The 21,882-nt window shown below is 44.2% G+C and overlaps 1 protein-coding gene across 2 annotated transcripts in view; it reads left to right on the top strand.

Annotated features, from left to right (window-relative positions):
* Positions 1 to 21,882, top strand: part of CRTC1 (CREB regulated transcription coactivator 1) — a 248,706-nt gene that overhangs the window by 100,920 nt on the left and 125,904 nt on the right. The gene's annotated exons all lie outside the window — the stretch shown is intronic.

The raw sequence follows: 21,882 nt of genomic DNA, 5'->3' as shown, positions 1-21,882 counted from the left end.
AATGGGGCTCCATGGACTTACATTGTGAAATATTCTTCTGACTCATTCAGTGAGCCGTTGTCACAGGGATACTGTGACAGAGGGGCCAGAAGACCGCGGTGTCTGATTTCATGAACTCTCTCACTGGTTAGAAGTACTTAACTATCTTGTTAAGCAGTGCAGCTATTTTTCTTTGCTAGCAGCGCAAGGGTTAGTCTGGTTAGTTGAAGCTCCTGGATCTTTCCTACCTGGACTGTCTCAGCTGTTAAGTGTCAGAGGACAGTATATATAGCAAAGGAGAGTGGCCAACACTGAAGGATTGCCTATGTTAGTTCTTACTGCCTGATGCTGTAGTTGGAGATGTAATTCGAGTTGGAGTAGGCATTTGGAGATTTATTCAGGAAATTGTTGTTTGGATGTTTGTCTGGCTGCCGTCACACTAGCAGTATTTGGTCAGTATTTTACATCAGTATTTGTAAGTCAAAACCAGGAGTGGAACAAATAGAGGAAAAGTTTAATAGAAACATATGCACCACTTCTGCATTTATCACCCACTCCTGGTTTTGGCTGAGGAATACTGATGTAAAATACTGACCAAATACTGCTAGTATGACGGCAGCCTCTGTGTGTACATCCTCATCCCCCTCTATTCGGTTTTTCCTTCCTTTAACTCCTCTGTGTCCCACTCTATTGTTTGGGGAGTGTATTTTGTATGTTTGATATATTCATTTATCCCTTCCCTTCTTCCCTTGTTTGTCTGGTTTGTGTTTTCCTATACCCTTAAGGTTCCCTTAAGATTATAGGAGCATAGCAAGGCACATGAACCCAGCGTTTCCACCTTCATGAGTAATCCAGGGGACAGGGATAAAACAGATTATCAACCATAGTCCCAACACCATCATGACATCTGTGTTAGCCGGAAAGTGAATCGCAGTCAATATACTCAGATAAGTAGTTCAACAGTGCTGGATACTGATAGAGGAGTAAATTAACACACTTACTAACATCACTGGTCTGGCAAAAAAAAAAAGTTAATAGGTGTGCTTCTGTAATGTATATTTAAACTCTTGACTGTTTATGTGCCATTTTGCCATGTTGAATGATTTCTGCATTTCCTCTTTGTATGTCTCAAGTGTTTTCATGTCTGGAGCAGCAGGTTCAGAGCACAGTGGGCCTTGTCTGTGATGTTTGCGCTATAAAGTAGTTTCCGAAAATGTTTACTCGGCATTTTTTGTATTTTGCTACCTCACAACCTGGAATTTCACAGTTTTTTTTTTTTTTGAGGGTTTGCATCTGTTCATGTAAAAAACTTGCCTACAACTGTGAACATTTGGTTTTCTTTTTATGTGTGAAGCAAACAACAAATAGGACAAAATAACTGAAAACTTTAGTGTGAATACCTATTCATCCCCTAAAGTCAGTGTTTCTCAGTTGCCCATGACAGCACTACCAGAGTGAGGGGATCCGCCCTTCAGGGACAGGAAACCTATAGGATAAAAGGGCGGTACCTCTCCCCTGCATCAGTTTGGTTTCCTGTCCCTGACGGGGAACCTTCTCGGACGGTACCTGTCATGACCGACCGGAATATAAAGACTAACCTGGTGACGATCCGGAGCCGGCCAGTCCGGGTTCTGGCAGCGGGGAGGCCCCTGCCATGGCTGGTCCGGTATCCGAAGCTGCCACGGCTTCGACCGAGGGGTCCGGAAGCGTGAGCGGGGGGAAGCGCCGCCGCCACTCCGGATAGGAGTTGGGGCGCTCCAGCACACTGCCGCACAGGACGCCAGGATTCCAAGATGGTGCCGCATCGGAAGTAGTGGAGGAACTTCCGGATCGGGGGCAGTGAGGTGAATGACTACACCAAGATGGCGCTGCCCCGGAACCGGAATCCTTCATTTCCAGGTCAGTGACTGCATGCACAGTAGCTGGAAAAAAAAAGACGCTTCCTCTAACAACGCAGCCACGGGGGGAGGGGATAAGCGCCATCCTTAAAAAGAAGGTGCGCTTGGAATCCCCTTGCTGCATGCTGTTCCAAGGTAATAAGCGATGGAGGACAGCCATCTGCAGCTCCAGCCACCGCCGCTGCAGCAGCGCCATCATCAGCAGCAGAAGTTGGACCCTCAGGGGAAGCGAACTTCTGCGGACAACCGGAGTTCTCAATCTGGTAGCCATTCCACACAGCGTAGTAAGGATTCCAGTGTGGTTAACCTGCGGCCGGCCACGGATCATACACCTCAGGATCCTACCCCTCCTCCAGAACCGGTACCTGTGGCTGCGTCAGATTGGTGAGTGATCTTCGTGAAAGCTCATTTTTTGTAATTGGGGTTCCCCTTCTCCCTTATCTTAGGCAAGGAAGAGAACGGGGAAGACGAAACATAAAACCTGCCCTTTATGCGAGAAAGCATTACCACAGTCCTGGGAGAAGAAACTATGTGACTCCTGTATTGAGCGAGTCCTCTGTGAGGAGACCTCAAACTTCGCCTCTGAGTTACGTTCTGTAATTAAATCGGAGGTTGAGACGGTGTTTAACTCCCTTAAAGGCGAAAGGAGATCTAGTAAGAAACAATCAATTCCTGATAGGAATTCTGACTCTTCCAGCCCCGAGAGTAAAGACTCGGATACGCAGGATTCCTCATTCTCCTCTTCGGATAGTGAAAGTGGGGGTCGTCATTGCTTCCCCCTAGATGAGGTTAACGGCCTCGTTAAGGCTGTGAGATCAACAATGGGGGTGTTGGATCCTCGTCCTGATAAAACTGTGCAGGACATTATGTTTGGAGGGCTATCCCAAAAAAAGCGTAAGGTGTTTTCCCTTAACGAAAACATTCAAGCATTAATAAAAAAGGAGTGGGAGAAACCTGAGAGGAAAAATGCATCGGTTCCCTCTATTAAAAGGAAATACCCCTTTGAAGAAGAGGCTTCTGTCTCGTGGGATAAAGCCCCCAAACTAGACGTTGCGGTAGCTAAGGCCTCGAAAAAGTTTGCATTGCCATTCGAGGACATGGGAACCTTGAAAGATCCTCTTGATAAAAGAGCAGATACTTTTCTTAAAGGGGCCCGGGAGTCAGCAGGAGGATGCTTAAGGCCAACTATAGCGGCGGCATGCACGTCACACTCTTTAATGATTTGGGTTGACAACCTAGAGAAACAGCTTAGAGATGGGGTCCCCAGAAATAAAATTTTAGAGTCCATCCCTATGATTAGAGGAGCTGTGGCATTCCTGGCAGATTCATCGGCCGACTCCATTAAATTGACGTCTAAATCTGCAGCTCTCTCAAATGCGGCGCGTAGAACCTTATGGCTAAAAAGCTGGCCGGGGGACTTACAAACTAAACAAAAACTGTGTTCAATCCCCTGTGAGGGCAAGTTTCTCTTTGGAGAGACTTTGGACGATATCCTGCAAAAAAGCAGGTGATAAAAAGAAAGGGTTTCCCATCCTGGCCCCAACATATAATAAACGGCCCTTTCAGAATAGAAAGTTTTTTAGAAGGAGACCACCAAGGGAGCAAAACCGATGGGATGACGGAAGAAGGAAAGACAGAGGATTCCTTTTTGGTAACTCCCCTCGGGATAGAAACCCCTCCCCCCCCAAGTGACATCTTCCCCAGGGTGGGAGGGAGATTGTCTCATTTCCTCCCGGCCTGGGAGAAAATTTCGACCAGCCCTTGGATATTGAAATTGATAGAAGGGCTTCGCATAGAATTTTTATCCCTACCCCCACGGAATTATGTGGTAACACCGCTAAGATCATCTCCTCAACAACAAGAAGCTCTAGAATTAGAAATCGTAAAACTAGTAGACAAAGCTGTCATCCAAGAAGTCCCCCCTCTGGAGAGAGGGAAGGCATTCTACTCTCCATTGTTCCTGGTTCCCAAACCAGACGGGACCTTCTGGACTATAATAAACTTACGGAGGTTGAATACTTATGTAAAAAAACAAAAATTCAAAATGGAGTCAATAAAGTCAACAATAAAAAATCTGTTTCCAAACTGTTTTATGATAGTTCTAGATCTCAGCGACGCGTATTATCACGTCCCCAACCACAAGACCTCTCAGAAATTCCTCAGACTGGCAGTAGTCATAAAAGGACAAACCAGGGAATACCAATACAGGGCTCTTCCCTTTGGCATATCAATTTCTCCCCACATCTTCACGAAGTTGATAGCGGGGATGATGGCACATCTGAGAGAGTAAGACGTCTTGATTATTCCATATCTAGACGACTTTCTGATTTTGAGCAACTCGGCCGAACTCTGCCGTCAGCAATGCGACAGAGTGATAGACACCTTAAAAAAATTGGGCTGGCTGGTTAACCTCCAAAAATCAAGACTGGAACCAACCAGGGTTCAAGAATTCTTGGGTCTCACCTTGGACTCAAGTTCTCAAGTATGTCACCTTCCAGACAAGAAAAAAACAAAAGATAATCCACCTAGTATCGGAAGCGCGTGCAAACCCTACCATGACTCTAAGAAAGGCGATGTCATTACTGGGGTCCCTCTCTGCCTGTCTCCCAGCAGTTCAGTGGGCACAGCTCCACACAAGAACTCTCCAGTGGGATATTTTAAGAAACGAAAAACTACTAGGAGGGCAGTTAGGCTACGTTCACATTAGCATTTTGCGGGGTTGCGTCGGGCGCAGCCGCGACGACGCATGCATCATGTGCCCCTATATTTAACATGGGGGCGCATGGACATGCGTTGTGCTGCGTTTTGCGACGCATGCGTTTTTTTGCCGCAACTGTAGGGCGCAGAGGACGCAGCAAGTTGCATTTTTTTTGCGTCCAAAATTCGGCAAAAAAGGACGCATGCGTCGCAAAACGCTGCGTTTTAGCGTGCGTTTTGTTTGCGTTGTGCGTTTCGTCTCCGACGCAACATTGCACAATGCAAATGTGAACGTAGCCTTAGAGAGTCGAATGACTCTAAGTTTGCCCACTATTCATTCCCTAGTCTGCTGATTAAATCCCAGCAACTTATCAAAAGGGATTCCCTGGGTGATAGAGGCGTCTCAGATAGTCACCACAGACGCAAGTCCCACAGGGTGGGGGGCTCACCTGGACAACAAAGTCGCTCAAGGGATATTGACAATTCAGGAGCTCAGGTCCTCCTCAAATCAAAAAGAGCTGAGGGTTGTAAATCATGCAGTACTGTACTTCCTAGACCAACTACAAGGCCATCATGTCCGAGTATTCTCGGACAACAAAGTAGTAGTAGCTTACTTAAACCACCAGGGGGGAACCAGGTCTCAATCATTAATGGAAACCACCTCCGAAATTTTCAGCCTGGTGCAAAACAACTTCCTGTCCCTATCGGCCCTACATATAAAGGGGGTAGAAAACCAGAAAGCGGACTTCCTGAGTCGTACCCAACTAAAGCAGGGGAAGTGGTCTCTAAATCAGGGCATATTCAACAAAATTACAGATCTATGGGGAATCCCTGTAATAGACCTCTTTGCCAATGTGCACAACAGGAAAGTGGAAACTTTCTGCTCCCTAGATCCCAGGGGGAACCCTCAGGCCGTGGATGTGTTCACAATTTCCTGGACACAGACCCTGGCGTATGCATTTCCCCCTACTATTCTCATTCCAGCAGTTCTGCGGAAGATCAGGCAGGACAAATCCAGACTCATCTTAATAGCCCCCTTCTGGCCCAAGAGAGCCTGGTTCTCATGGCTGAGGATGCTATCGATCACCAATCCCTGGGTGCTTCCGGACCTCCTGTCTCAGGGACCGGTGTTCCACCCTCAGTCAGAGAATCTCCATCTGACAGCGTGGAATTTGAGAGGTCACTATTGAGGGAAAGAGGGTTTTCTTACAAACTAGTATCCACACTAATGACAAGTAGAAAACCTGTGACCACAAAAATATACGGCAAAACCTGGAAAAAATTTTTGTCCTCCTCCGGGGTAAGGTTGCAAGACGCGGTTCCAGTGGCTGAAATATTAAAATTTCTACAAAGGGGGTTAGACCTAGGCCTTTCAGTAAGTACCTTAAAGGTACAGATAGCAGCTCTAGGAGCGTTATACTGTGAAAACATAGCGGCCAATCCTTGGGTTATACGGTTTATCAGAGCAGCCGCAAGGTCTAAGCCTGTAACTATAAGTAGATTACCAACCTGGGATTTGAACTTAGTCTTGTCAGCCCTAACAGAATCCCCATTTGAGCCCATAGAATCGGTACCCCTTAAGGCCCCGTCACACATAGCGACGCTGCAGCGATACCGACAACGATCCGGATCGCTGCAGCGTCGCTGGAGAGCTGTCACACAGACCGCTCTCCAGCGACCAATGATGCCGGTAACCAGGGTAAACATCGGGTAACTAAGCGCAGGGCCGCGCTTAGTAACCCGATGTTTACCCTGGTTACCATCCTAAAAGTAAAAAAACAAACAGTACATACTTACCTACCGCTGTCTGTCCCCGGCGCTCTGCTCTGCACTCCTCCTGTACTGTCTGTGTGAGCTTTCCGGCTGACCGACGCTCACAGCCAGTGCAGGAGGAGTTCAGAGCACAGCGCCGGGGACAGACAGCGGTAGGTAAGTATGTACTGTTTGTTTCTTTACTTTTAGGATGGTAACCAGGGTAAACATCGGGTTACTAAGCGCGGCCCTGCGCTTAGTAACCCGATGTTTACCCTGGTTACTAGTGAAGACATCGCTGAATCGGCGTCACACACACCGATTCAGCGATGTCAGCGGGACCTCAACGATCAAAAAATGGCCCAGGCCATTCCGACACGACCAGCGATCTCACAGCAGGGGCCTGATCGCTGGTACGTGTCACACATAGCGAGATCGCTACTGAGATCGCTGTTGCGTCACAAAACTTGTGACTCAGCAGCGATCTCGCTAGCGATCTCGCTATGTGTGACGGGGCCTTTAGGATTCTTTCACTTAAAACAGCCCTCCTAATAGCCCTGACTTTGGCCCGTAGGATAAGTGACCTTCAAGCCCTGTCTGCAAACCCTCCATTTACACAAATCCTGGATGATAAGGTTATACTAAAAACAGACCCTGCCTATCTACCAAAAGTTGCGTCCACATTCCATAGATCTCAGGAAATAATCCTTCCTTCCTTCTGTCAAGATCCTAAAAATAAGAAGGAAGAGAAATTCCATACACTAGACGTAAAAAGGTGCCTAGTCCAATACATTAAAATCACCCAGCAGTATAGGAAGGAAGGGTCTCTTTTTATCTGCTTCCAGGGGCCCAGAAAAGGACTCAAAGCTTCTAAGGGCACTATAGCTCGATGGGTCACATACGCTATAGCCTTGGCGTACTCTTCCACCGGGAACGCCGTTCTGCAGGGACTGAAGGCACACTCTACAAGGGCTATGGCGACCTCCTGGGCCGAAAGGTCAGAGGTACCATTAGCTACCATTAGATCAAATTTGTAAGGCTGCCACCTGGTCATCACCTTCAACCTTCTTCAGGCTCTACCGCTTAGACCTAGCCTCTTCGTCTGACCTAACCTTCGGAAGAAGGGTTCTGCAGGCTGTGGTCCCTCCCTAATCAATGATCTCTGTAATTCTCTCTGGTAGTGCTGTCATGGGTGACTGAGAAAAGTGTAGTTACTCACCGATAACGGTGTTTCTCAGAGACCATGACAGCACCTGCTTATTCCCCCCCTCATCACGTGTGCGGTGAGCACATTATTTTGTGTGAAGTGGTTTTCCATATAGACACGGTGTTCACTTGTTAAGCATTATGATTAAATTGCATATTTTTGTGTTGTTGTGACTATCCTGGAGGACCTCCGATGCTCTGTAAACAAACTGATGCAGGGGAGAGGTATGGCCCTTTTATCCTGTAGGTTTCCTGTCCCTGAAGGGCGGATCCCCTCTCTCTGGTAATGCTGTCATGGGCTTTGAGAAACACCGTTATCGGTGAGTAACTACACTTTTTGTAGAGCCTCAATTGGCGGCAATTACAGCTGCAGGTCGCCTTTAGTAAGTCTATGAGCTTTCCACGTCTCGCCACTGGGATTTTTGCCAATTCCTCAAAGCAAAACTTTTGGTTTTCTCTGGTGGTCAGCAATCAAGTCCTTATCACAGATTTTCAACTGAATGAAGGTCTAGGCCACCCCAAAACATACACACGTTACCCCTTAACCCCCCCCCCATGATGGTTTGCACGTTAATGACCAGGCCAAATTGTACAATTCTGACCAGTGTCACTTATGAGGTAATAACTCTGAAACGCTTCAACGGATCCCACTGATTCTGAGAATGTTTTTTTTTCATAACATACTGTAATTCATGAGTGGTACAATTTCTTAGATATAACCTATGTTTGTGAAAAAAAAATTCCAAAACCATTCCAAGTGCGGTGAAATTGCAAAAAACGTGTAATTCCACAATTGTTTTTTTGTTTTGCCTTTTTACTATGTTCACTAAATGCTTAAGCTGCCATTATGATTCTCCAGGTCATTACGAGTTCATAGGCAGATAATACACAGCCGCACTCGTGAGGGCTCCGTCAAAATATTTAGGCTTGGGTCTGATCCCAGTCAAGCACCTATTTTTTGAGTGCGCATCTTTAAGACTTTCCATTACGAGTTCATAGACACCAAACACGCATAGGTTCTTACGATATCTACACATCCCCAAGTAACTTTATTTAGGGAAAGAGGTGCCATTCCATTAAGCCCTGTAATAATTTGGCACATGCACTTTATATAGGGATTTTTAGTTGTACCTTATTTATGTTTTACAATAAAAAAATGGACTACTGTTGATAGTTTTCATTATACCTGATACATACATCGTTATGATTATGAACCTATATTCATTTGGATTGATTTAACTGGAGTATGAGTGAATAGACCTATATTTGTCACTTTGTTGTTCCTGTTTGAATTTTTAAACTATTGCCTGTTTGAATTTTTAAACTGTTGTACTATTAAATTATTGAAATAAATATTGGTTATTTTATTATTTGTGGAGTGGATCCAATTTCCCTAAATTTAAATTATTTGGCGAGGTGTAGATATCGTATATTTAGGGGATATATTCTCTAATTATATCAATAGATTGTGTTTATAAATGCATAGGTTCTTTTATTATCTAAACGGTGAAAAAAAATTCCATGGTTTGTTAAAAAAAAAATAAAAAATTGTGCCATTTTCCGATACCTGTAGTGTTTCCATTTTTAATGATACCGGTTTGGGTGAGGGCTTATTTTATGCACACCGATCTGACATTTTGGTGCAGATACTATCTTTTTATTGCTCTTTATTGCATTTTAATGCAATGTTACGGCAACCAAAAGAACGTAATTCTGGCGTTTTTACATCATTTAGCAATCTGTTTAATTTTTTTTTTTATCTTGATCGATCCGGCAATTCAGAACTCGGCGATACCAAATATGTGTAGATTTGATTTTTTTTTTTTTTTGAATGGGGTTATTTGATCATATATATATATATATATATATATATATATATATATATATATATATATATATATATATATATATATATATATATATATATATATATATATATATATATATAAATTTTTTTTTTTTTTTTTTTTTTTTTTTTTTACTTTTGGCATGCTTCAATATTCTTCATGGGAGACTAGAAGCTGCCATAACCTGATTTCCTCTGCTACAGTGAAGGAGATAATTATTTGATCCCTTGCTGATTTTGTAAGTTTGCCCACTGACAAAGACATTAACTGTCTATAATTTTAAGGGTAGGTTAATTTTAACATTGCGAGATAGAAAATCAAAAATAAAATCCAGAAAATCACATTGTATAAATTATATAAATTTATTTGCATTTTGCAGTGAGAAATATGTATTTGATCCCCTGCCAACCATTAAAGGGACTCTGTACCCCCTCCAGTCGTTAGAAACTAAAAGAGCCACCTTGTGCAGCAGTAATGCTGCATTCTGACAAGGTGGCTCTTTTAGTTATTGGTGCAGTCAAAGCAGAAATAAAGCATTTTATATTTTCGCAAAAATACCTGTCTTTAGTCCTGGAGGCAGGTCTTAACACCCCTGCTGCACACGCCACACTGCCGTCGCTCAAGGCTTCTTCAGCGCCGGGCGCCGCCCCCTCTGCGCTGTTTTCAAATCAAATCCGGCGCCTGCCCTGTTTTATTCTGCCTGGGGCAGGCGCAGTGAGTGCTGCCCGTCTGACTTCAGATGCAGTCTCGCAGACTGCGCCTATGCGGCCACCCAGCTTGTGAATCCCAGCACTGTGCATAATGCATAACACACTGCGGGGCTGGGATTCACAAGCTGGGTGGCCGCACAGGCGCAGTCTGCGAGACTGCATCTGAGGTCAGACGGGCAGCGCTCACTGCGTCTGCCCCAGGCAGAACAAAACAACGCAGGTGCCGGATTGGATTTGATTTGAAAACAGCGCGGAGGGGGCGGCACCCGGCACCGGAGAAGCCTTGAGTGACGGCAGTGTGACGTGTGCAGCGGGGGGGTTAAGACCTGCCTCCATGACTAAAGACAGGTATATTTGCGAAATTATAAAACGCTTTATTTCTGCTTTGACTGCACCAATAACTAAAAGAGCCACCTTGTCAGAATGCAGCATTACTGCTGCACAAGGTGGCTCTTTTAGTTTCTAACGGCTGGAGGGGGTGACAGAGTCCCTTTAAGAATTCTGGCTCCTGCAGACCAGTAGACGCTCCTAATCAGCTCATTACCTGCATTAAACACAACTGACTTACCTAGTCACCTTTATAAAAGACTCTTGTCCACAGGCTCAATTAATGTCAGACTCTAACCTCTACAGCATGGGCAAGACCAAAGAGCTTTATAAGAATGTCAGGGACAAGATCATAGACCTGCACAAAGTTGGAATGGGCTACAAAACCATACGTAAGACGCTGGGTGAGAAGGATACAACTGTTGGCGCAATAGTAAGAACATGGAAGAAATACAAAATGACTGTCAATCGACATTGATCTGGGGCACCATGCAAAATCTCACCTCGTGGGGTATCCTTGATCATGAGGAAGGTGAGAGATCAGCCTAAAACTACACTGGGGGGAACTTGTTAATGATCTCAAGGCAGCTGAGACCAGAGTCAGCAAGAAAACCACTGGTAACACATTATGCCATAAAGGTTTAAAATCCTGCAGTGCTCACAAGGTCCCCCTGCTCAGGAAGGCACATGTGCAGGCCCTCCTGAAGTTTGCCAGTGAACACCTGGATGATTCTGTGAGTGATTGGGTTAAGGTGCTGTGGTCAGATGAGACAAACATTAAGGTATTTGGCATTAACTCAACTCGCCATGTTTGAAGGAAGAGAAATGCTGCCTATGATCCAAAGACACTGTGCACACTGTCAAGCATGGAGTTGGAAACATTATGTTTTGGGGGTGTTTCTCTGCTAAGGGCACAGGACTACGTCACTACATCAATGGGAGAATGGATGGAGCCATGTACCGTAAAATCCTGAATGACAACCTCCTTCGCTCTGTCAGGACATTACAAATGGGTCGTGGCTGGGTTTGCCAGCAAGAGAATGACCCAAAACATACAGCTAAGGCAACAAAGGAGTGGCTCAAAAAGCACATTTAGGTCATGGAGTGGCCTAGCCAGTCTCCAGACCTTAATCCCATAGAAAACTTATGGAGGGAGTTGAAGCTCCGAGTTGCCAAGAGACAGCTTCAAAATCCTAATGATTTAGAGATGATCTGCAAAGAGGAGTGGACAAAAATTCCTCCCGACATGTGTGCAAACCTCATCATCAACTACAAAAAACCTCTGATTGCTGTGCTTGCCAACAAGGGTTTTGCAACCAAGTATTAACCTCTTAACGTCCCCGCCTATACGCCTTTTAACGGTGGCAGTTTAGGGTACTTAATATATTCCTCAGTGCCTCTTTTTAACAGTGCTGAGTAATAAGTGTATAGCGCTCCCCCAGTGTCAGAATTTCTCTGGGGTCTTGGCTACCGGGGGTAGCTGAGACCCTGGAGAACATGATTCTGGTCAGATTTTACAGAAACCAATGTTGTGATCACCGTTATTCACGCAAAAAAAGTCCGATTTCCCATTTAATTTCTCTCTCCTTTGATGTGATCTAGCACATCAGAGGAGAGAGAAATGGGGTGCTCCAGTACCTCCGGTGTCCCTGGACCCTCCTGCATCCCCTCATGATATTCCCCGGCTGTCAGCGTCTTCTTCCAAAAATAAAATGTCGGGTACATTTGCAGTGCGCCCACCGAGATCGGCCGTGCCGGCAACAATAGGAAATTTTTCCTAGTGGTTCATTTTGATCACTGTGATTTCACAGTGATCAAAATAAAAAAAATTGTAAATCAACCCCCTTTATCACCACCTTAGTTAGGTAAAAATAATAAAATTTAAAAATATATATGTCCATTATGGCTGGAGTTAGAGTTAGGGTTGATGTTATAGTTGGGGTTATAGTTAGATTAGGAGTTAGGGTTATGAATGGGGTTAGGGCTAGGGTTGGAGCTAGGGTTAGGGTTGTGTTGGGGTTACGGTTGTGATGTTGGTGTTAGTGTTGTGGTTTTGGGGTTAGGGTTGGGATTAGTGTTAGGGTGTGTTGGGGTTAGGGTTTGGATTAGGGCTGTGTTGGGGTTGGAGTAAAGGTACTGTCACACTAGACGATATCGCTAGCGATCCGTGACGTTGCAGCGTCCTCGCTAGCGATATCGTCCAGTGTGACAGGCAGCAGCGATCAGGCCCCTGCTGGGAGATCGCTGGTCGGGGAAGAAAGTCCAGAACTTTATTTCGTCGCTGGACTCCCTGTAGACATCGCTGAATCGGCGTGTGTGACACCGATTCAGCGATGTCTTCGCTGGTAACCAGGGTAAACATCGGGTAACTAAGCGCAGGGCCGCGATTAGTAACCCGATGTTTACCCTGGTTACCATCCTAAAAGTAAAAAAACAAACACTACATACTTACCTACCGCTCTCTGTCCTCCAGCGCTGTGCTCTGCTCTCCTCCTGCTCTGGCTGTGAGCGTCGGTCAGCCGGAAAGCAGAGCGGTGACGTCACCGCTCTGCTTTCTGGCTGCCCGGCGCTCACAGCCAGACCAGAGAAGCAGAGCGCCGAGGACAGACAGCGGAAGGTAAGTATGTAGCGTTTGTTTTTTTACTTTTTAGGATGGTAACCAGGGTAAACATCGGGTTACTAAGCGCGGCCCTGCGCTTAGTTACCCGATGTTTACCCTGGTTACCGGGGACCTCGGGATCGTTGGTCGCTGGAGAGCTGTCTGTGTGACAGCTCTCCAGCGACCAAACAGCTACGCTGCAGCGATCCGGATCGTTGTCGGTATCGCTGCAGCGTCGCTATGTGTGACGGTACCTTTAGAATTGGTTTCCACTGCTTAGGTACATCAGGGGGTCTTCAAATGCGACTTGGCGCACGCCATTGATTCCAGCCAATTTTGCATTCAAAAAGTTAAACTGTCCCCCCTCCCTTCTGAGCCCTGCCATGCGCACAAACAGTGGCTTTCCCCCACATATGCAGTATCTGCGTACTCAGGAGAAATTGCACAGCAAATTGTGGTCCATTTTCTCCTGATAACCTTGTTAAAATAAAAAAGTTATTTTATCAAAGTAAATTTTTTTGCGAAAAAGGTTAAATGTTTATTTTTTCCTTCCACATTGCTTTAGTTCTCGTGAAGCACCTGAAGGGATAATAAACTTCTCGAATGTGGTTTTGCGCACCTTGAGGGGTTCAGTTTTTAGAATTGAGTTACTTTTGGGCATTTTCTGTTATATTGACCTCCCCAAAACTCACTTCAAATGTGAGGTTGTCCCTAAAAAAATGGTTTTGTAAATTTTGCTTGAAAAATGAAGAAATCGCTGGTTAACTTTTAACCCTTACAATGTCCTAACAAAAAAAAAATGTTTCCATAATTGTTCTGATGTTAAGTAGACATGTGGGAATTGTTATGTATTAACTATTTAGTGCACAAAAATTTAAGGGCACAAAAATTAAGTTTGAAAACTGCAACGTTTTCAAAATTTTTGCTTAATTTCCGTTTTTTTCATAAATAAACACAAGACCTATCAAACAAATTTTACCACTAACATGAAGTACAATATGTCACGAAAAAACAATCTTGGGATCCGTTGAATCGTTACAGAGCTAAAATGACAGTGGTCAGAATTGTAATTGGCTTGGTCAATAAGTATCAAATTGGCTCTGTCACTAAGGGGTTAAGTCTTGTTAGCCCGAGTAATCAAATATTTATTTCTCACTGCAAAATGCAAATAAATGTATATAATTTATACAATATAATTTTCTGGATTTTGTTTTTGATATTGTGTCTCTGTGTTAAAATTAACCTACCCTTAAAATTATAGAGTTCGTGTCTTTGTCAGTGGGCAAACTTACAAATTCATTAAGGGATCAAATTATTTTCTTTCTTTGTACATACAGATGATGATCAGATCGCCTGTATGTAGTAGATTTGCTGACTTGGTATGAGCGCCGACCATCAGGCGGCTGTTATGAACAGGTAATTCAGAACCACAATGGACCTTGAAGTTCAGAGCATACAAAGTGACCTGACATTTACCAAAAACATATGACGAGCTCTGAGACGTGGAAACTCTGCTGACCGCAATCCCTAATCCTAACACACCACACTAGAGGTAGCCGTGGATTGCGCCTAACGCTCCCTATGCAACTCGGCACAGCCTGAGAAACTAACTAGCCCTGAAGATAGAAAAATAAGCCTACCTTGCCTCAGAGAAATTCCCCAAAGGAAAAGGCAGCCCCCCACATATAATGACTGTGAGTAAGATGAAAACACAAACACAGAGATGAAATAGATTTAGCAAAGTGAGGCCCGACTTACTGAATAGACCGAGGATAGGAAAGATAGCTTTGCGGTCAACACAAAAACCTACAAACAACCACGCAGAGGGGCAAAAAGACCCTCCGCACCGACTAACAGTACGGAGGTGCTCCCTCTGCGTCTCAGAGCTTCCAGCAAGCAAGAAAAACCAATATAGCAAGCTGGACAGAAAATATAGCAAACAAAAATAACATAAGCAGAACTTAGCTTATGCAGGAAAGACAGGCCACAGGAACGATCCAGGAGGAAACAAGACCAATACTAGAACATTGACTGGAGGCCAGGATCAAAGCACCAGGTGGAGTTAAATAGAGCAGCACCTAACGACTTAACCTCTTCACCTGAGGAAGGAAACTCAGAAGCCGCAGTACCACTCTCATCCACCAAAGGAAGCTTATAGACAGAACCTGCCGCAATACCACTCACGACCACAGGAGGGAGCTTGCCCACAGAATTCACAACAGGCGGCGCTCATAGCAATCCAGCAGTGACAACCATAGAAGTCTGCTGTAGACCTCTTGTTGTCATGCAAACCAATCGGCGACCCATGTTCATGTGACACAGGCACCGATGGGTGGGCTTTCCGGCGCCCTTTCCGGAAGCGCATGTTAAATGCCGCTGGCAGAGTTTGACAGTGGCATTTAATGGGTTTACAGCCGCAGGTGGATCATGATTCCTTCCACGGCTGTTAGCGGCTCATGACAGCTGTTTAAAATAGCTGACATGTGCTGGAAAAGATGTGGGCTCACCGCCGGAGCCCACATCAAAGGGAGGGTGTTCGACATCTGTGTATTATTATGCCCGATGTCGGAAAGTGGTTGATCATTAAAAAAGTAACAGGAAATTAATATTAACCCCTTCCCGACCCATGACGCCACGTAGGCGTCATGAAAGTCGGTGCCAATCCCCCCCCCCCCCCCCCCCCGTTGTTCCCTTCCCACCCCATCATACTTACCGATCCAGCCGGGGTCCCGTCCGTCTTCTCCCTGGGCGTCGCCATCTTCCAAAATGGCGGGCGCATGCGCAGTGCGCCCGCCGAATCGGCCGGCAGATTCGTTCCAAAGTGCATTTTGATCACTGAGATATATTATATCTCAGTGATCAAAATAAAAAAAATAATAAATGACCCCCCCCATTGTCACCTCCATAGGTAGGGACAATAAAAAAAATAAAGAAATTTTTTTTTTCCACTAATGTTAGAATAGGGGTAGGGTTAGGGCTAGGGGTAGGGGTAGGGTTAGGGTTTCGGTATGTGCACACGTATTCTGGTCCTCTGCGGATTTTTTCGCTGCGGATTTGATAAATCCGCAGTGCTAAACCGCTGCGGATTTATGGCGGATTTACCGCGTTTTTTTCTGCGCATTTCACTGCGGTTTTACAACTGCGATTTTCTATTGGAGCAGTTGTAAAACCGCTGCGGAATCCGCAGAAAGAAGTGACATGCTGCGGAATGTAAACCGCTGCGTTTCCGTGCAGTTTTTCCGCAGCATGTGTACAGCGATTTGTTTCCCGTAGGTTTACATTGAACTGTAAACTCATGGGAAACTGCTGCGGATCCGCAGCGTTTTCCGCAGCGTGTGCACATACCTTTAGAATTAGGCTATGTGCACACTGTGCGGATTTGCCGCTGCGGATTCGCAGCAGTGTTCCATCAGGTTTACAGTACCATGTAAACATATGAAAAACCAAATCCGCTGTGCCCATGGTGCGGAAAATACCGCGCGGAAACGCTGCGTTGTATTTTCCGCAGCATGTCAATTTTTTGTGCGGATTCCGCAGCGTTTTACACCTGTTCCTCAATAGGAATCCGCAGGTGAAATCCGCACAAAAAACACTGGAAATCCGCGGAAAATCCGCAGGTAAAACGCAGTGCCTTTTACCCGCGGATTTTTCAAAAATGGTGCGGAAATATCTCACACGAATCCGCAACGTGGGCACATAGCCTTAGGGTTAGGGTTGGAATTAGGGTTGTGGTTAGGGTTGTGATTAGGGTTATGGCTACAGTTGGGATTAGGGTTAGGGGTGTTGGGGGGTTAGTGTTGGAGTTAGAATTGAGGGGTTACCACTGTTTAGGCACATCAGGGGTCTCCAAACGCAACATGGCGCCACCATTGATTCCAGCCAATCTCGTATTCAAAAAGTCAAATGGTGCTCCCTCAATTCCGAGCCCTGACGTGTGCCCAAACAGTGGTTTACCCCCACATATGGGGTACCAGCATACTCAGGACAAACTGCGCAACAATTACTGGGGTCCAATTTCTCCTGTTACCCTTGTGAATCTAAAAAAATGCTTGCTAAAACATAATTTTTGAGGAAAGAAAAATGATTTTTTATTTTCACGGCTCTGCGTTGTAAACGTCTGTGAAGCACTTGGGGGTTCAAAGTGCTCACCACACATCTAGATAAGTTCCTTTCGGGGTCTAGTTTCCAAAATGGGGTCACTTGTGGGGGGTTTCTACTGTTTAGGCACATCAGGGGCTCTGCAAACGCAACGTGACGCCCGCAGAGCATTCCATCAAAGTCTGCATTTCAAAACGTCACTACTTCAATTCCAAGCCCCGGCATGTGCCCAAACAGTAGTTTACTCCCACATATGGGGTATCACCGTACTCAGGAGAAACTGGACAACAAATATTGGGGTCAAATTTCTCCTGTTACTCTTGGGAAAATTAAAAAATTCTGGGCTAAATAATTATTTTTGAGGAAAGAAAACGTATTTATTATTTTCACGGCTCTGCATTATAAACTTCTATGAAGCGCTTGGGGGTTCAAAGTGCTCACCACACATCTAGATAAGTTCCTTTGGGGGTCTAGTTTCCAAAATGGGGTCACTTGTGGGGGGTTTCTTTTAAGCCACATCAGGGGCTCTGCAAACGCAACGTGACGCCCACAGAGCATTCCATCAAAGTCTGCATTTCAAAACGTCACTACTTCACTTCCGAGCCCCGGCATGTGCCCAAACAGTGATTTACCCCCACATATGGGGTATCAGCGTACTCAGGAGAAACTGGACAACAACTTTTGGGGTCAAATTTCTCCTGTTACCCTTGGGAAAATAAAAAATTGCAGGCTAAAAGATCATTTTTGAGAAAATATTTTTTTTTTTTTCATGGCTCTGCGTTATAAACTTCTGTGAAGCACTTGGGGGTTCAAAGTCCTCACCACACATCTAGATTAGTTCCTTTGGGGGTCTAGTTTCCAAAATGGTGTCATTTCTGGGGGATCTCCAATGTTTAGGCACACAGGGGCTCTCCAAACGTGACATGGTGTCCGCTAATGATTGGAGCTAATTTTCCATTTAAAAAGCCAAATGGCGTGCCATCCCTTCCGAGCCCTGCCGTGCGCCCAAACAGTGGTTTACCCCCACATATGGGGTATCAGCGTACTCGGGACAAACTGGACAACAATATTTGGGGTCCAATTTCTCCTATTATCCTTGGCAAAATAGGAAATTCCAGGCTAAAAAATCATTTTTGAGGAAAGAAAAATTATTTTTTATTTTCATGGCTCTGCGTTATAAACTTCTGTGAAGCACCTGGGGGTTTAAAGTGCTCAATGTGCATCTAGATAAGTTCCTTGGGGGGTCTAGTTTCCAAAATGGGGTCACTTGTGGGGGAGCTCCAATGTTTAGGCACACAGGGGCTCTCCAAACGCGACATGGTGTCCGCTAACAATTGGAGCTAATTTTCCATTCAAAAAGTCAAATGGCGCGCTTTCCCTTCCGAGCCCTGCCGAGTGCCCAAACAGTGGTTTACCCCCACATATGAGGTATCGACGTACTCGGGAGAAATTGCCCAACAAATTTTATGATCCATTTTATCCTACTGCCCATGAGAAAATGAAAAAATTGAGGCGAAAAGAATTTTTTTGTGAAAAAAAAGTACTTTTTCATTTTTACAGATCAATTTGTGAAGCACCTGAGGGTTTAAAGTGCTCACTAGGCATCTAAATAAGTTCCTTGGGGGGTCTAGTTTCCAAAATGGGGTCACTTGTGGGGGAGCGCCAATGTTTAGGCACACAGGAGCTATCCAAACGCGACATGGTGTCCGCTAACGATGTAAATAATTTTTCATTCAAAAAGTCAAATGGCGCTCCTTCCCTTCCGAGCCTTACCATGTGCCCAAACAGTGGTTTACCCCCACATGTGAGGTATTGGTGTACTCAGGAGAAATTGCCCAACACATTTTAGGATCCATTTTATCCTGTTGCCCATGTGAAAATGAAAAAATTGAGGCTAAAAGAATTTTTTTGTGAAAAAAAAGTACTTTTTCATTTTTACGGATCAATTTGTGAAGCACCTGGGTGTTCAAAGTGCTCACTATGCATCTAGATAAGTTCCTTGGGGCGTCTAGTTTCCAAAATGGGGTCACTTGTGGGGGAGCTCCAATTTTTAGGCACACGGGGGCTCTCCAAACGTGACATGGTGTCCGCTAAAGAGTGGAGCCAATTTTTGATTAAAAAAGTCAAATGGCGCTCCTTCCCTTCCAAGCCCTGCCGTGCGCCCAAACAGTGGTTTACCCCCACATATGAGGTATCAGCGTACTCAGGACAAATTGGACAACAACTTTCGTGGTTCAGTTTCTCCTTTTACCATTGGGAAAATAAAAAAATTGTTGCTAAAAGATAATTTTTGTGACTAAAAAGTTAAATGTTCATTTTTTCCTTCCATGTTGCTTCTGCTGCTGTGAAGCACCTGAAGGGTTAATAACCTTCTTGAATGTGGTTTTGAGTACCTTGAGGGGTGCAGTTTTTAGAATGGTGTCACTTTTGGGTATTTTCAGCCATATAGACCCCTCAAACTGACTTCAAATGTGAGGTGGTCCCTAAAAAAAATGGTTTTGTAAATTTTGTTGTAAAAATTACAAATCGCTGGTCAAATTTTAACCCTTATAACTTCCTAACAAAAAAAAATGTTGTTTCCAAAATTGTGCTGATGTAAAGTAAACATGTGGGAAATGTTATTTATTAACTATTTTGTGTCGCATATCTCTCTGGTTTAACAGAATAAAAATTCAAAATGTGAAAATTGCGAAATTTTCAAAATTTTCGCCAAATTTCCGTTTTTATCACAAATAAACGCAGAATTTATTGACCTAAATTTACCACTAACATGAAGCCCAATATGTCACGAAAAAACAATCTCAGAACCGCTAGGATCCGTTGAAGCGTTCCTGAGTTATTACCTCATAAAGGGACACTGGTCAGAATTGCAAAAAACGGCAAGGTCTTTAAGGTCAAAATAGGCTGGGTCATGAAGGGGTTAAACAGGGTTGCTGCTAACAAAGCAGGGACATCACATCACATGTGGCCAAAAAGATAAAGTACATACAAGACCTAGTTATAGCAGGGCCAATGGCGCCAATACAGTTGTGCTCAAAAGTTTACATACCCTGACAGAATTTTTGCTTTCTTGGCCTTTTTTTCAGAGAATATGAATAACACCAAAACTTATTCTCCCCTCATGGATAGTGGTTGGGTGAAGCCATTTATTGGCAACCTGTGTTTTCTCTTTTTAAATCATAATACTTAAATAATAAACTTTAGTGTTTTTACTCTCAATTTGCATTGCAGGTTCTTTCTGGTGTTTATCTGAGTTTCAGTTTTTGCCTCCCAAATTGTTGTTTGGGGGTTTTCTATGTAGTTATTACTTGTGAAACCAAACCTTAGTGAACTTTGAAGTTTGCTTGGGTTCATTGTCTTGTTGTTATTATTATTTATTTATATATCACCATTGATTCCATGGTGCTTTACATGAGAAGGGGTTACATACAAGTTACAGATATCACTTACAGGAAGCAAACTAACAATCACAGACTGATACAGAGGGGAGAGGACCCTGCCCTTGCGGGCTTACATTCTACAGGATTATTGGGAAGGAGACAATAGGTTGAGGGTTGCAGGAGCTCCGGTGTTGGTGAGGCGGTAGCTCCAGTAGTGATGAGGAGGCAGTGGGGTCAGTGCAGGCTGTAGGCTTTCCTGAAGAGATGGGTTTTCAGGTTCCGCCTGAAGGATCCGAATGTGGTTGATAGTCGGACATGTTGGGGCAAAGAATTCCAGAGGATGGGGGATGTCACCGCTGGAATAGACACAGACATCAGAGCCGTGTGCATTCCAGCATGAGCTGCAGGACCGTATTGACCAGCAGCTTGTCTAGCATTGAAGGGGCAGAATTCTGGCCGTTCTGACATCCAGTTTGCAGTCCCTTGGTTATGTGAGCGAGGTTAGGGAACAGATTGTCACCTTCTTTTCCTTGTACAAATATATTAGCTGATATTGTTATTATTCATAGGGCAAGGAAACGCTTAAAAAAAATCTATCATCTAACAAGAAGAGGGTTAACAGATGCACTACTTGTAATTCTAAACTACCATAAGCATAGAGAAAGACCTTTGTGCAGAATGTAAATTAAAAAATAATTATAGATTGCATCTTTAGAGGACCAATATCTGAGTGTACAAATGTGTCATGAAGTGTTTTTTTAGTCTGTAGGAAACCAGAGGAATTTTGAACTCAATATCTGACAGACATTCACCCAACATTGGCCAATGTAGTTTGACAAATTTGGCCATTTCATTACTTTTTTCACTGTAAGTTGAAATGAAGGGAATACTTTGCAATTCTTTTTTGAGGTTTACATTCCAATAAAGCCATCTGCTCAATGCTCAAATTTTTTTCTTTCCAGTTAGTTTGAAGGTATGCAGGATAACCCCTAAACTTAAAATTATTTGTCATAGTCAAAAGTGATGTATATAATAAGAGAGAAAAGAACTACATAATAATATGCACACCTGAGATAATTAGAAAATCACATTAAGGTTTATTGGGAAAAACATGAAAACGCACGTTTAAAACATTTATAAAGTGCAAATCGCTGCCATAACCCATAGCCTGCCCAAAATCAAACAAGGTACTCCCCAAGTAAGCATCTGTTATCCCAAAAGGAGGATCTTTAGATAACCAGATGCAGTACTAATAGTTCATGCAAGAAATAATAAGCAACCATGTGTATAGACACAGTTCACGCATTAAATCCAAGACGGAATTCATCAACCCAGGTATTATTTTAATCAGTATAACAGCGCAACCCGACACTGTAGCACAATCCTGCA

Source organism: Ranitomeya imitator, chromosome 1 (genome assembly GCF_032444005.1).
Source record: "Ranitomeya imitator isolate aRanImi1 chromosome 1, aRanImi1.pri, whole genome shotgun sequence".
Classification (NCBI taxonomy): domain Eukaryota; kingdom Metazoa; phylum Chordata; class Amphibia; order Anura; family Dendrobatidae; genus Ranitomeya; species Ranitomeya imitator.
The sequence above is the reverse complement of the archived record's forward strand: the minus strand, read 5'-3'. Positions and strand labels throughout refer to the sequence as shown.